The 15,045-nt window shown below is 46.9% G+C and overlaps 1 protein-coding gene across 1 annotated transcript in view; it reads right to left on the minus strand.

Moving 5' to 3' along the window:
- The window catches only part of met (MET proto-oncogene, receptor tyrosine kinase), a 99,577-nt gene that overhangs the window by 41,015 nt on the left and 43,517 nt on the right, over nucleotides 1-15,045 (minus strand). The window lies entirely within an intron of this gene.

Below are 15,045 nucleotides of genomic sequence, written 5' to 3' on the forward strand. Positions count from 1 at the left end.
ACTAAACAGGCCTTCTACAGGTAACAACTAAACAGGCCTACTAGAAGGAGCAACTAAGTCCTACTACAGGGAGCAACTAAACAGGTTACTAGAGGGAGCAACTAAACAGGCCTACTAGATGGAGCAACTAAACAGGCCAACAAGGAGCAACTAAACAGGTCCAACAGGGAGCAACTAAACAGGACTACTAGAGGGAGCAACTAAACAGGTCTACTACAGGTAGCAACTAAACAAGCCTACTACAGGTAGCAACTAAACAGGCCTACAGGTAGCAACTAAACAGGCCTACAGGGAGCAACTAAACAGGCCTACAGGCGGCAACTAAACAGGCCGACTACAGGGAGAAACTAAAAAGGTCTACAGGGATCAACTAAACAGGCCTACTACAGGTAGCAACTAAACATGTCTACTACAGGGAGCAACTAAACAGGCTACTAGAGGGAGCAACTAAACAGGCCTAGTAGAAGGAGCAACTAAACAGTCCTACTACAGGGAGCAACTAAACAGGCTACAAGAGAGAGCAACTAATCAGGCCTACTAGAGGGAGCAACTGAACAGGCCAACAAGGAGCAACTAAACAGGTCCTACAAGGAGCAACTGAACAGGACTACTAGAGGGAGCAACTAAACCGGCCTACAGGGAGCAACTAAACAGGCCTACAGGGAGCAACTAAACAGGCCTACTACAGGGAGCAACTAAACAGGACTACTAGAGGGAGCAACTAAACAGGCCCACTAGAGGGAGCAACTGAACAGGCTACTAGAGGGAGCAACAAAACAGGCTACTAGAGGGAGCAACTAAACAGGCCTACTAGAAGGAGAACTAAACAGTCCTACAGGGAGAAACTAAACAGGCCGACAGGGAGCAACTAAACAGGCCTACTAGTGGGAGCAACTAAACAGGCCTACTAGAGGGAGCAACTTAACAGGCTACTAGAGGGAGCAACTGAACAGGCTACTAGAGGGTGTAATTTAACAGGTCTACTAGGGGGAGCAACTAAACAGGCTACTAGAGGGAGCAACTGTACAGGCTACTAGAGGGAGTAACTAAACAGGCTACTAGAGGGAGCAGCTAAACAGGCCTACTAGAGGGAGCAACTAAACATGTCTACTACAGTTAGCAACGAAACAGGCCTACTAGACAGGCTACTAGAGGGAGCAACTGAACAGGCTACTAGAGGGTGTAATTTAACAGGTCTACTAGGGGGAGCAACTAAACAGGCTACTAGAGGGAGCAACTGTACAGGCTACTAGAGGGAGTAACTAAACAGGCTACTAGAGAGAGCAACTAAACAGGCCTACTAGAGGGAGCAACTAAACATGTCTACTACAGGGAGCAGGCTACTAGAGGGAGTAACTAAACAGGCTACTAGAGGGAGCAACTAAACAGGCCTACTAGAGGGAGCAACTAAACATGTCTACTACAGGGAGCAACGAAACAGGCCTACTTAACAGGCTACTAGAGGGAGCAACTGTACAGGCTACTAGAGGGAGCAACTAAACAGGCCTACTAGAGGGAGCAACTAAACATGTCTACTACAGGGAGCAACAAAACAGGCCTACTAGAGGGAGCAACTTAACAGGCTACTAAAGGGAGCAACTGAACAGGCTACTAGAGGGTGTAACTTAACAGGTCTACTAGGGGAGCAACTAAACAGGCCTACTAGAGGGAGCAACTAAACATGTCTACTACAGGGAGCAGGCTACTAGAGGGAGTAACTAAACAGGCTACTAGAGGGAGCAACTAAACAGGCCTACTAGAGGGAGCAACTAAACATGTCTACTACAGGGAGCAACGAAACAGGCCTACTTAACAGGCTACTAGAGGGAGCAACTGTACAGGCTACTAGAGGGAGCAACTAAACAGGCCTACTAGAGGGAGCAACTAAACATGTCTACTACAGGGAGCAACGAAACAGGCCTACTAGAGGGAGCAACTTAACAGGCTACTAAAGGGAGCAACTGAACAGGCTACTAGAGGGTGTAACTTAACAGGTCTACTAGGGGGAGCAACTAAACAGGCCTACTAGAGGGAGAAACTAAACAGGCCCACTAGAGGGAGAAACTGAACAGGCTACTAGATGGAGCAACTAAACAGGATACTAGAGGGAGCAACTAAACAGGCCTACTAGAGGGAGCAACTAAACATGTCTACTACAGGGAGCAACTAAACAGGCTACTAGAGGGAGTAACTAAACAGGCCTACTAGAGGGAGAAACTAAACAGGCTACTAGAGGGAGCAACTAAACATGTCAACTAGAAGGAGCAACTAAACAGGCTATTAGAGGGAGCAACAAAACAGGCAACTACAGGGAGCAACTAAACAGGCCTACTAGAAGGAGCAAGTAAACAGGCAACTAGAGGGAGCAACTAAACAGGCAACAAGAGGGAGCAACTAAACAGGTCTACTAGAAGGAGCAACTAAACAGGCCTACTGGATGGAGCAACTAAACAGGCCTACTAGAGGGAGCAACTAAACAGGCTACTAGAGGGAGCAACTAAACAGGTCTACTAGAGGGAGCAACTAAACAGGTCTACTAGAGGGAGCAACTAAACAGGCAACTAGAGGGAGCAACTAAACAGGTCTACTAGAGGGAGCAACTAAACAGGCCTACTAGAGGGAGTAACTAAACAGGTGTACTAGAGGGAGCAACTAAACAGGCTACTAGAGGGAGCAACTAAACAGGTCTACTAGAGGGAGCAACTAAACAGGCCTACTAGAGGGAGTAACTAAACAGGTCTACTAGAGGGAGCAACTAAACAGGCCTACTAGAGGGAGCAACTAAACAGGTCTACTAGAGGGAGCAACTAAACAGGCCTACTAGAGGGAGTAACTAAACAGGTCTACTAGAGGGAGCAACTAAACAGGCTACTAGAGGGAGCAACTAAACAGGTCTACTAGAGGGAGCAACTAAACAGGCCTACTAGAGGGAGTAACTAAACAGGTCTACTAGAGGGAGCAACTAAACAGGCCTACTAGAGGGAGCAACTAAACAGGTCTACTAGAGGGAGCAACTAAACAGGCCTACTAGAGCCAGTAACTAAACAGGTCTACTAGAGGGAGCAACTAAACAGGCTACTAGAGGGAGCAACTAAACAGGTCTACTAGAGGGAGCAACTAAACAGGCCTACTAGACAGGCTACTAGAGGGAGCAACTGAACAGGCTACTAGAGGGTGTAATTTAACAGGTCTACTAGGGGGAGCAACTAAACAGGCTACTAGAGGGAGCAACTAAACATGTCTACTACAGGGAGCAGGCTACTAGAGGGAGTAACTAAACAGGCTACTAGAGGGAGCAACTAAACAGGCCTACTAGAGGGAGCAACTAAACATGTCTACTACAGGGAGCAACGAAACAGGCCTACTTAACAGGCTACTAGAGGGAGCAACTGTACAGGCTACTAGAGGGAGCAACTAAACAGGCCTACTAGAGGGAGCAACTAAACATGTATACTACAGGGAGCAACGAAACAGGCCTACTAGAGGGAGCAACTTAACAGGCTACTAAAGGGAGCAACTGAACAGGCTACTAGAGGGTGTAACTTAACAGGTCTACTAGGGGGAGCAACTAAACAGGCCTACTAGAGGGAGAAACTAAACAGGCCCACTAGAGGGAGAAACTGAACAGGCTACTAGAGGGAGCAACTAAACAGGCATACTAGAGGGAGCAACTAAACAGGCCTACTAGAGGGAGCAACTAAACATGTCTACTACAGGGAGCAACTAAACAGGCTACTAGAGGGAGTAACTAAACAGGCCTACTAGAGGGAGAAACTAAACAGGCTACTAGAGGGAGCAACTAATCATGTCAACTAGAAGGAGCAACTAAACAGGCTACTGGAGGGAGTAACTAAACAGGTCTACTAGAGGGAGCAACTAAACAGGCCTACTAGAGGGAGTAACTAAACAGGTGTACTAGAGGGAGCAACTAAACAGGCTACTAGAGGGAGCAACTAAACAGGTCTACTAGAGGGAGCAACTAAACAGGCCTACTAGAGGGAGTAACTAAACAGGTCTACTAGAGGGAGCAACTAAACAGGCCTACTAGAGGGAGCAACTAAACAGGTCTACTAGAGGGAGCAACTAAACAGGCCTACTAGAGGGAGTAACTAAACAGGTCTACTAGAGGGAGCAACTAAACAGGCTACTAGAGGGAGCAACTAAACAGGTCTACTAGAGGGAGCAACTAAACAGGCCTACTAGAGGGAGTAACTAAACAGGTCTACTAGAGGGAGCAACTAAACAGGCCTACTAGAGGGAGCAACTAAACAGGTCTACTAGAGGGAGCAACTAAACAGGCCTACTAGAGCCAGTAACTAAACAGGTCTACTAGAGGGAGCAACTAAACAGGCTACTAGAGGGAGCAACTAAACAGGTCTACTAGAGGGAGCAACTAAACAGGCCTACTAGAGGGAGTAACTAAACAGGTCTACTACAGGGAGCAACTAAACAGGCTACTAGAGGGAGCAACTAAACAGTCCTACTAGAAGGAGAACTAAACAGTCCTACAGGGAGAATCTAAACAGGCCGACAGGGAGCAACTAAACAGGCCTACTAGTGGGATCAACTAAACAGGCCTACTAGAGGGAGCAACTTAACAGGCTACTAGAGGGAGCAACTGAACAGGCTACTAGAGGGTGTAATTTAACAGGTCTACTAGGGGGAGCAACTAAACAGGCTACTAGAGGGAGCAACTGTACAGGCTACTAGAGGGAGTAACTAAACAGGCTACTAGAGGGAGCAACTAAACAGGCCTACTAGAGGGAGCAACTAAACATGTCTACTACAGGGAGCAACGAAACAGGCCTACTAGACAGGCTACTAGAGGGAGCAACTGAACAGGCTACTAGAGGGTGTAATTTAACAGGTCTACTAGGGGGAGCAACTAAACAGGCTACTAGAGGGAGCAACTAAACATGTCTACTACAGGGAGCAGGCTACTAGAGGGAGTAACTAAACAGGCTACTAGAGGGAGCAACTAAACAGGCCTACTAGAGGGAGCAACTAAACATGTCTACTACAGGGAGCAACGAAACAGGCCTACTTAACAGGCTACTAGAGGGAGCAACTGTACAGGCTACTAGAGGGAGCAACTAAACAGGCCTACTAGAGGGAGCAACTAAACATGTCTACTACAGGGAGCAACGAAACAGGCCTACTAGAGGGAGCAACTTAACAGGCTACTAAAGGGAGCAACTGAACAGGCTACTAGAGGGTGTAACTTAACAGGTCTACTAGGGGGAGCAACTAAACAGGCCTACTAGAGGGAGAAACTAAACAGGCCCACTAGAGGGAGAAACTGAACAGGCTACTAGATGGAGCAACTAAACAAGATACTAGAGGGAGCAACTAAACAGGCCTACTAGAGGGAGCAACTAAACATGTCTACTACAGGGAGCAACTAAACAGGCTACTAGAGGGAGTAACTAAACAGGCCTACTAGAGGGAGAAACTAAACAGGCTACTAGAGGGAGCAACTAAACATGTCAACTAGAAGGAGCAACTAAACAGGCTACTGGAGGGAGTAACTAAACAGGTCTACTAGAGGGAGCAACTAAACAGGCCTACTAGAGGGAGCAACTGAACATGCTGCTAGAGGGAGAAACTAAACAGGTCTACTAGAGGGAGTAACCGCACAGGCTACTAGAGGGAGCAACTAAACAGGCCTACTAGAGGGAGCAACTAAACAGGCTACTAGAAGGAGTAACTAAACAGGCTACTAGAGGGAGTAACTAAACAGGTCTACTAGAGGGAGCAACTAAACAGGCTACTAGAGGGAGCAACTAAACAGGCCTACTAGAGGGAGCAACTAAACAGGTCTACTACAGGGAGCAACTATACAGGTCTACTAGAGGGAGCAACTAAACAGGCAACTAGAGGGAGCAACTAAACAGGTCTACTAGAGGGAGCAACTAAACAGGCCTACTAGAGGGAGTAACTAAACAGGTCTACTAGAGGGAGCAACTAAACAGGCTACTAGAGGGAGCAACTAAACAGGTCTACTAGAGGGAGCAACTAAACAGGCCTACTAGAGGGAGTAACTAAACTGGTCTACTAGAGGGAGCAACTAAACAGGCCTACTAGAGGGAGCAACTAAACAGGTCTACTAGAGGGAGCAACTAAACAGGCCTACTAGAAGGAGTAACTAAACAGGTCTACTAGAGGGAGCAACTAAACAGGCTACTAGAGGGAGCAACTAAACAGGTCTACTAGAGGGAGCAACTAAACAGGCCTACTAGAGGGAGTAACTAAACAGGTCTACTAGAGGGAGCAACTAAACAGGCTACTAGAGGGAGCAACTAAACAGGTCTACTAGAGGGAGCAACTAAACAGGCCTACTAGAGGGAGTAACTAAACAGGTCTACTAGAGGGAGCAACTAAACAGGCCTACTAGAAGGAGAACTAAACAGTCCTACAGGGAGAAACTAAACATGCCGACAGGGAGCAACTAAACAGGCCTACTAGTCGGAGCAACTAAACAGGCCTACTAGAGGGAGCAACTTAACAGGCTACTAGAGGGAGCAACTAAACAGGCCTACTAGAGGGAGCAACTGTACAGGCTACTAGAGGGAGTAACTAAACAGGCTACTAGAGGGAGCAACTAAACAGGCCTACTAGAGGGAGCAACTAAACATGTCTACTACAGGGAGCAACGAAACAGGCCTACTAGACAGGCTACTAGAGGGAGCAACTGAACAGGCTACTAGAGGGTGTAATTTAACAGGTCTACTAGGGGGAGCAACTAAACAGGCTACTAGAGGGAGCAACTAAACATGTCTACTACAGGGAGCAGGCTACTAGAGGGAGTAACTAAACAGGCTACTAGAGGGAGCAACTAAACAGGCCTACTAGAGGGAGCAACTAAACATGTCTACTACAGGGAGCAACGAAACAGGCCTACTTAACAGGCTACTAGAGGGAGCAACTGTACAGGCTACTAGAGGGAGCAACTAAACAGGCCTACTAGAAGGAGCAACTAAACATGTCTACTACAGGGAGCAACGAAACAGGCCTACTAGAGGGAGCAACTTAACAGGCTACTAAAGGGAGCAACTGAACAGGCTACTAGAGGGTGTAACTTAACAGGTCTACTAGGGGGAGCAACTAAACAGGCCTACTAGAGGGAGAAACTAAACAGGCCCACTAGAGGGAGAAACTGAACAGGCTACTAGATGGAGCAACTAAACAGGATACTAGAGGGAGCAACTAAACAGGCCTACTAGAGGGAGCAACTAAACATGTCTACTACAGGGAGCAACTAAACAGGCTACTAGAGGGAGTAACTAAACAGGCCTACTAGAGGGAGAAACTAAACAGGCTACTAGAGGGAGCAACTAAACATGTCAACTAGAAGGAGCAACTAAACAGGCTACTGGAGGGAGTAACTAAACAGGTCTACTAGAGGGAGCAACTAAACAGGCCTACTAGAGGGAGCAACTGAACATGCTGCTAGAGGGAGAAACTAAACAGGTCTACTAGAGGGAGTAACCGCACAGGCTACTAGAGGGAGCAACTAAACAGGCTACTAGAGGGAGCAACTAAACAGGGCTACTAGAGGGAGCAACTAAACATGTCTACTACAGGGAGCAACTATACAGGTCTACTAGAGGGAGCAACTAAACAGGCCTACTAGAGGGAGCAACTAAACAGGCAACTAGAGGGAGCAACTAAACAGGTCTACTAGAGGGAGCAACTAAACAGGCCTACTAGAGGGAGCAACTAAACAGGTCTACTAGAGGGAGCAACTAAACAGGCCTACTAGAGGGAGTAACTAAACAGGTATACTAGAGGGAGCAACTAAACAGGCCTACTAGAGGGAGCAACTAAACAGGTCTACTAGAGGGAGCAACTAAACAGGCCTACTAGAGGGAGTAACTAAACAGGTCTACTAGAGGGAGCAACTAAACAGGCTACTAGAGGGAGCAACTAAACAGGTCTACTAGAGGGAGCAACTAAACAGGCCTACTAGAGGGAGTAACTAAACAGGTCTACTAGAGGGAGCAACTAAACAGGCTACTAGAGGGAGCAACTAAACAGGCCTACTAGAATGAGAACTAAACAGTCCTACAGGGAGAAACTAAACAGGCCGACAGGGAGCAACTAAACAGGCCTACTAGTGGGAGCAACTAAACAGGCCTACTAGAGGGAGCAACTTAACAGGCTACTAGAGGGAGCAACTGAACAGGCTACTAGAGGGTGTAATTTAACAGGTCTACTAGGGGGAGCAACTAAACAGGCTACTAGAGGGAGCAACTGTACAGGCTACTAGAGGGAGTAACTAAACAGGCTACTAGAGGGAGCAACTAAACAGGCTACTAGAGGGAGCAACTAAACAGGCTACTAGAGGGAGCAACTAAACAGGCCTACTAGAGGGAGCAACTAAACATGTCTACTACAGGGAGCAACGAAACAGGCCTACTAGACAGGCTACTAGAGGGAGCAACTGAACAGGCTACTAGAGGGTGTAATTTAACAGGTCTACTAGGGGGAGCAACTAAACAGGCTACTAGAGGGAGCAACTAAACATGTCTACTACAGGGAGCAGGCTACTAGAGGGAGTAACTAAACAGGCTACTAGAGGGAGCAACTAAACAGGCCTACTAGAGGGAGCAACTAAACATGTCTACTACAGGGAGCAACGAAACAGGCCTACTTAACAGGCCTACTAGAGGGAGCAACTGTACAGGCTACTAGAGGGAGCAACTAAACAGGCCTACTAGAGGGAGGAACTAAACATGTCTACTACAGGGAGCAACGAAACAGGCCTACTAGAGGGAGCAACTTAACAGGCTACTAAAGGGAGCAACTGAACAGGCTACTAGAGGGTGTAACTAAACATGTCTACTACAGGGAGCAACGAAACAGGCCTACTAGACAGGCTACTAGAGGGAGCAACTGAACAGGCTACTAGAGGGTGTAATTTAACAGGTCTACTAGGGGGAGCAACTAAACAGGCTACTAGAGGGAGCAACTAAACATGTCTACTACAGGGAGCAGGCTACTAGTGGGAGTAACTAAACAGGCTACTAGAGGGAGCAACTAAACAGGCCTACTAGAGGGAGCAACTAAACATGTCTACTACAGGGAGCAACGAAACAGGCCTACTTAACAGGCCTACTAGAGGGAGCAACTGTACAGGCTACTAGAGGGAGCAACTAAACAGGCCTACTAGAGGGAGCAACTAAACATGTCTACTACAGGGAGCAACGAAACAGGCCTACTAGAGGGAGCAACTTAACAGGCTACTAAAGGGAGCAACTGAACAGGCTACTAGAGGGTGTAACTTAACAGGTCTACTAGGGGGAGCAACTAAACAGGCCTACTAGAGGGAGAAACTAAACAGGCCCACTAGAGGGAGAAACTGAACAGGCTACTAGATGGAGCAACTAAACAGGATACTAGAGGGAGCAACTAAACAGGCCTACTAGAGGGAGCAACTAAACATGTCTACTACAGGGAGCAACTAAACAGGCTACTAGAGGGAGTAACTAAACAGGCCTACTAGAGGGAGAAACTAAACAGGCTACTAGAGGGAGCAACTAAACATGTCAACTAGAAGGAGCAACTAAACAGGCTACTGGAGGGAGTAACTAAACAGGTCTACTAGAGGGAGCAACTAAACAGGCCTACTAGAGGGAGCAACTGAACATGCTGCTAGAGGGAGAAACTAAACAGGTCTACTAGAGGGAGTAACCGCACAGGCTACTAGAGGGAGCAACTAAACAGGCCTACTAGAGGGAGCAACTAAACAGGCTACTAGAGGGAGCAACTAAACAGGCTACTAGAGGGAGTAACTAAACAGGCTACTAGAGGGAGTAACTAAACAGGTCTACTAGAGGGAGCAACTAAACTTGCTACTAGAGGGAGCAACTAAACAGGCTACTAGAGGGAGCAACTAAACAGGCCTACTAGAGGGAGCAACTAAACATGTCTACTACAGGGAGCAACTAAACAGGCTACTAGAGGGAGCAACTAAACAGGCAACTAGAGGGAGCAACTAAACAGGTCTACTAGAGGGAGCAACTAAACAGTCCTACTAGAGGGAGTAACTAAACAGGTCTACTAGAGGGAGCAACTAAACAGGCCTACTAGAGGGAGCAACTAAACAGGCCTACTAGAGGGAGTAACTAAACAGGTCTACTAGAGGGAGCAACTAAACAGGCTACTAGAGGGAGCAACTAAACAGGCCTACTAGAGGGAGCAACTAAACAGGTCTACTAGAGGGAGCAACTAAACAGGCCTACTAGAGGGAGCAACTAAACAGGTCTACTAGAGGGAGCAACTAAACAGGCCTACTAGAGGGAGCAACTAAACAGGCCTACTAGAGGGAGCAACTAAACAGGCCTACTAGAGGGAGTAACTAAACAGGTCTACTAGAGGGAGCAACTAAACAGGCTACTAGAGGGAGCAACTAAACAGGCCTACTAGAGGGAGCAACTAAACAGGCCTACTAGAGGGAGTAACTAAACAGGTCTACTAGAGGGAGCAACTAAACAGGCCTACTAGAGGGAGCAACTAAACAGGCCTACTAGAGGGAGCAACTAAACAGGTCTACTAGAGGGAGCAACTAAACAGGTCTACTAGAGGGAGCAACTAAACAGGCCTACTAGAGGGAGCAACTAAACAGGCTACTAGAGGGAGCAACTAAACAGGCTACTAGAGGGAGCAACTAAACAGGCTACTAGAGGGAGCAACTAAACAGGCTACTAGAGGGAGCAACTAAACAGGCTACTAGAGGGTAAAATGGTACCGTGGAGAGGTTAGACACATATCCTGTGAATTATGGGAAACCTCTGTCAGTCACAACTCACTATATGGCAAAGATTCATTGTTTCATAAATGTCTCTTCTCGTTTGAACAGTGTGGGTAGACTGTCTGAATGACCGTGGGTTGGGAGCAGAGCGGCTGTGAATAATTGGTGGTAGATATTGTTGCGAAAGAGCCGAGGTGAGTAGTTGGCTGTGATTATGTGTGAACCGGCAACCCAGTACTCTCAAGATGGAGACCATGGAGATGGTGGAGCCTCTATCCACAGTCCCAGAGAGAGTCAAACAAAGCTGCCTTCTAAGATACCAACTGTACAGGCTAAGGACTGGTACTAAGAATGAAAGTGTATGCTATGCTAATGTATGGTGACAGTTGGTGACCCCCATAGCAACCTGGCTTAGACAGTCAGATAGCTAACACAGATGACTGTATCCATGGGGCCATGAAGGGGAAGGGAAAGAGGCCTCGCACATGACCCCTCAGGCCTTCCCTCAGGCTGGGCATTGGACATGCTGCTGAGAGGGTAAGAGATGGGAAAGGCAGACCAGACCAGACCAGACCAGACCTAGGTCTCTGAGGTCTTGACATGGACCAACTTCATCTATGAATCCTTAAAACAGGTGTTTGGCTAGTCTAGTGAATCCTCTAGTAAAACAAAATCTCTGACAGACCGCAACCGCCACTGTCCTATCAAGCACTCCACACGCAACCCCCTGGCATCTCACTTGGCTCCCTGGCCCTCCTGTACTGCGTGTGGTTGGCCCCCGGCTGTACTAATGTGAAAATTCACACTAACTCTGATCTATGGTTCTATCCCTCTTTTTCCGTGGTCCCCTTTGGCTTTTGACCATGCCAGCTTTTCCCTGCGGATCATAAAATTAAATAAAACCTTCCTTTCATGTTTGTGTGAAAGCTGAGATTGCTTGAGCCTCGGCTTTACTTCAGATCTGAGAATCGCATATCAAGTCAATGCTGGAAGTTTTTTTCTTCTCCTCTGACCTCTTTCCCTCAAGTCTCACTGTTGTTCTATGGAAGGGTTGTGTTTCTTCTCTTCTAGACCTGGTTGGTATGAAGTCAATGGGAAGAGGCTTAAGAAAAAGAGTGTGTGTGTGTGTGTATGCATGTGAGTGTGTGTGCATCCGTGCAAGCTACTGTGTGCATATGTGTGTGTGCTTGACATCCTCCATGCATACAGTGAGTGAGCAAAACATTAGGAACAACTGCTCTCCATGACATAGACTGACCAGGTGAATCCAGGTGAAAGCTATGATCCCTTATTGATGTCACCTGTTAAATCCACTTCAATCGGTTTAGATGAAGGGGAGGAGACAGGTTAAAGAAGGATTTTTAAGCCTTGAGACAATTGAGACATGGATTGTGTATGTGTGCCATTCAGAGGGTGAATGGGCAAGACAAAGGATTGAAGTGCCTTGGAACTGCAACGCTGCTGGGTTTTTCACACTTAACAGTTTCCCGTGTGTATCAAGAATGGTCCACCAACCAAAGGACATCCAGCCAACTTGACACAACTGTAGGAAGCATTGGAGTCAACATGGACCAGCATCCCTGTGGAACACTTTAGACACCTTGTAGAGTCCAAGCCCGACAAATTATATGAGGAAGGTGTTCTTAATGTTTTGTGCACTCAGTGTACAGTATGTACATACTGTATATGCGGATTGATTCCTATTCCAACCACATTACTTTACTGATGTTAAATGTCAGCCAGTGGTCTGTGCAGTCAGTCAGGCTTCCCACCATCAGGAGATGAAACTGAACCCAGACCAGTTTTCTTTCCCTTTCTTTACTACTGAACAAACACAGGGCTGATGTGGTGGAGGATGATGACAGACTCTGCTCAGATTACTGCTCTGCCATTCATATATCCAGGAGTGTCCTCTTTGGAAATAGAGGGATCCTTCTCTTTCTCTCCCTCTCCCTTTCTCTCCCTCTCTCTTTCAATTCAATTCAATTCAAAGGGGCCTTATTGGCATGGGAAACATGTTTACATTGCCAAAGCAAGTGAAATAAACAATAAACAAAACAACAAAACCAGCAAAGCTAATTAAACAAAACAAAGACAACCAGACAACCAGACAAGTTTGGCTACAGGATGCACATTTCTGTTTGAAAAAGCTAGCATTTGCTTTCCTAACTGCCTGTGTATATTGGTTCCTAAGTTCCCTGAAAAGTTGCATATCGTGGGGGCTATTCGATGCTAATGCAGTACGCCACAGGATGTTTTTGTGCTGTCCAAGGGCAGTCAGGTCTGGAGTGAACCAAGGGCTATACCTGTTCCTGGTTCTAAATTATTTGAATGGGGCATGCTTATTTAAGATGGTGAGGAAAGCACTTTTAAAGAATAACCAGGCATCCTCTACTGACGGGATGAGGTCAATATCCTTCCAGGATGCCCGGGCCAGGTCGATTAGAAAGGCCTGCTCGCTGAAGTGTTTTAAGGAGCGTTTGACAGTGATGAGGGGTGGTCGCTTGACAGCAGACCCATTACGGACGCAGGCAATGAGGCAGTGATCCTGGTTGAAGACAGCAGAGGTGTATTTGGAGGGCAGGGTTGGTTAGTATGATATCTATTAGGGTGCCCTTGTTTACGGATTCGGGGTTGTACCTGGTAGGTTCATTGATAATTTGTGTGAGATTGAGGGCATCAAGCTTAGATTGTAGGATGGCCGGGGTGTTAAGCATCTCCCAGTTTAGGTCACCTAACAGCACGAGCTCTGAAGATAGATGGGGGGCAATCAATTCACATATGGTGTCCAGGGCACAGCTGGGACCAGAAGGTGGTCTATAGCAAGTGGCAACGCATCCCATTTTTATTCAAGTCTATTTGGAAAATGGGCTGAAATTCTAATCATTATACATTCCAAATCTTCATGGATTCAACTTTCAAATCATAATCGTAACAGGAATATAACCCTCCTCCCTTGCTCATCCCTCATCCCCCACTCATCCTTTCTCTACTGTTGTCTTTCAGTGCTGATTCCGTCCCTCCCTGGGGCCGTATAGAGCACTTTCTAACCTAATCACAGGTCACACCAGGAGGGGGTCAGTGAAAGGGAAACTGAAAGGCGAGCTGTTGTGTGCGTGTGTGTCTGTCAGGAGTGGGGGTTGGAGTGGGGGTTGGTTGTAGCTGATACAGCTCAGGGTAGTTGGAGGTAAGGGTTTTGTTTGGCTGAGATTTGAGATCCAGTACTAGAACAGGGTTTGTGTAATTGTCTCCTAAAGGCATCAGCATGCTTCAGTTCGGCTGAACGAGTGTGCTCCCATACTCCTCTAAAAGACCTTCGCTTGAAAATTGAGAAACAAACAGCAATAGTACTGTTTGTCCATTTTGAGACGTCGTAGCCAGTATACACTTCATCAACGACGATGGGGCGGAGACTTCGGCTACTGACTTCGACTTGCCTCGAGAAAAAATGTAGTGTGCCCAAACAGCCGAAGTCTAAAAGGAACAAAAACGTCACAAAACGTCATCATAATATACTGTATGAACGAACTGTTCCAAACTGACGCCTTACGGGGTCGTGGCTAAACCTGCCAGAGTATGCCTCACGTTGCAAGACAACAAAGCATTACCTGTCCTGTTCCCCTCCCCTCTGTAAATGAATATTTGCTGTGGTTCAGTGAACAACACGTTACAATGTGGTCCAAATCCGACCCCACCCCCAACACATTACCAACCCCCGACACACCATCAACCCCCAAAACTAAGGTGTACCAGTCCTTAATCTTTCTTCTCTTTTTTCAAAGCAGGGGCTAACATTTCAAAAACAACTGCAATGAAACCTGAGCTTCCAGATAGTTATCAGGGTTCCTTATAAAAGTGGAACGAACTTAGAGTCAGGTCAGGTGTTCTTTAGTGCCATGGTAACCATGGTAACCATGGCATCACCCAAATACACGTGTACGTACCATAGCTTTCCTAGAATAAGGAGAATCAACCCAGATTGAAGAGATTGAAGCAATATAATAAACCATGTCTGTGTCTCAAATGCCAAACTATTCCCTACGTAGTGCACTACTTTTAACCAGGGCCCTATTGAACCCTATTCCCTACGTAGTGCACTACTTTTAACCAGGGCCCTATTGAACCCTATTCCCTACGTAGTGCACTACTTTTGACCAAGGCCCTATTGAACCCTATTCCCTACGTAGTGCACTACTTTTGAACAGGGCCTATTAAGGTGCCATTTGGAATCCATGCAGACGAAGAGAATCACCCAGATTGAAGCCAGATTATACTCCAGGTCAGCTACTGTA

This window comes from Salmo salar, chromosome 10 (genome assembly GCF_965601325.2).
Source record: "Salmo salar chromosome 10, fSalSal1, whole genome shotgun sequence".
Taxonomy (NCBI): Eukaryota; Metazoa; Chordata; class Actinopteri; order Salmoniformes; family Salmonidae; genus Salmo; species Salmo salar.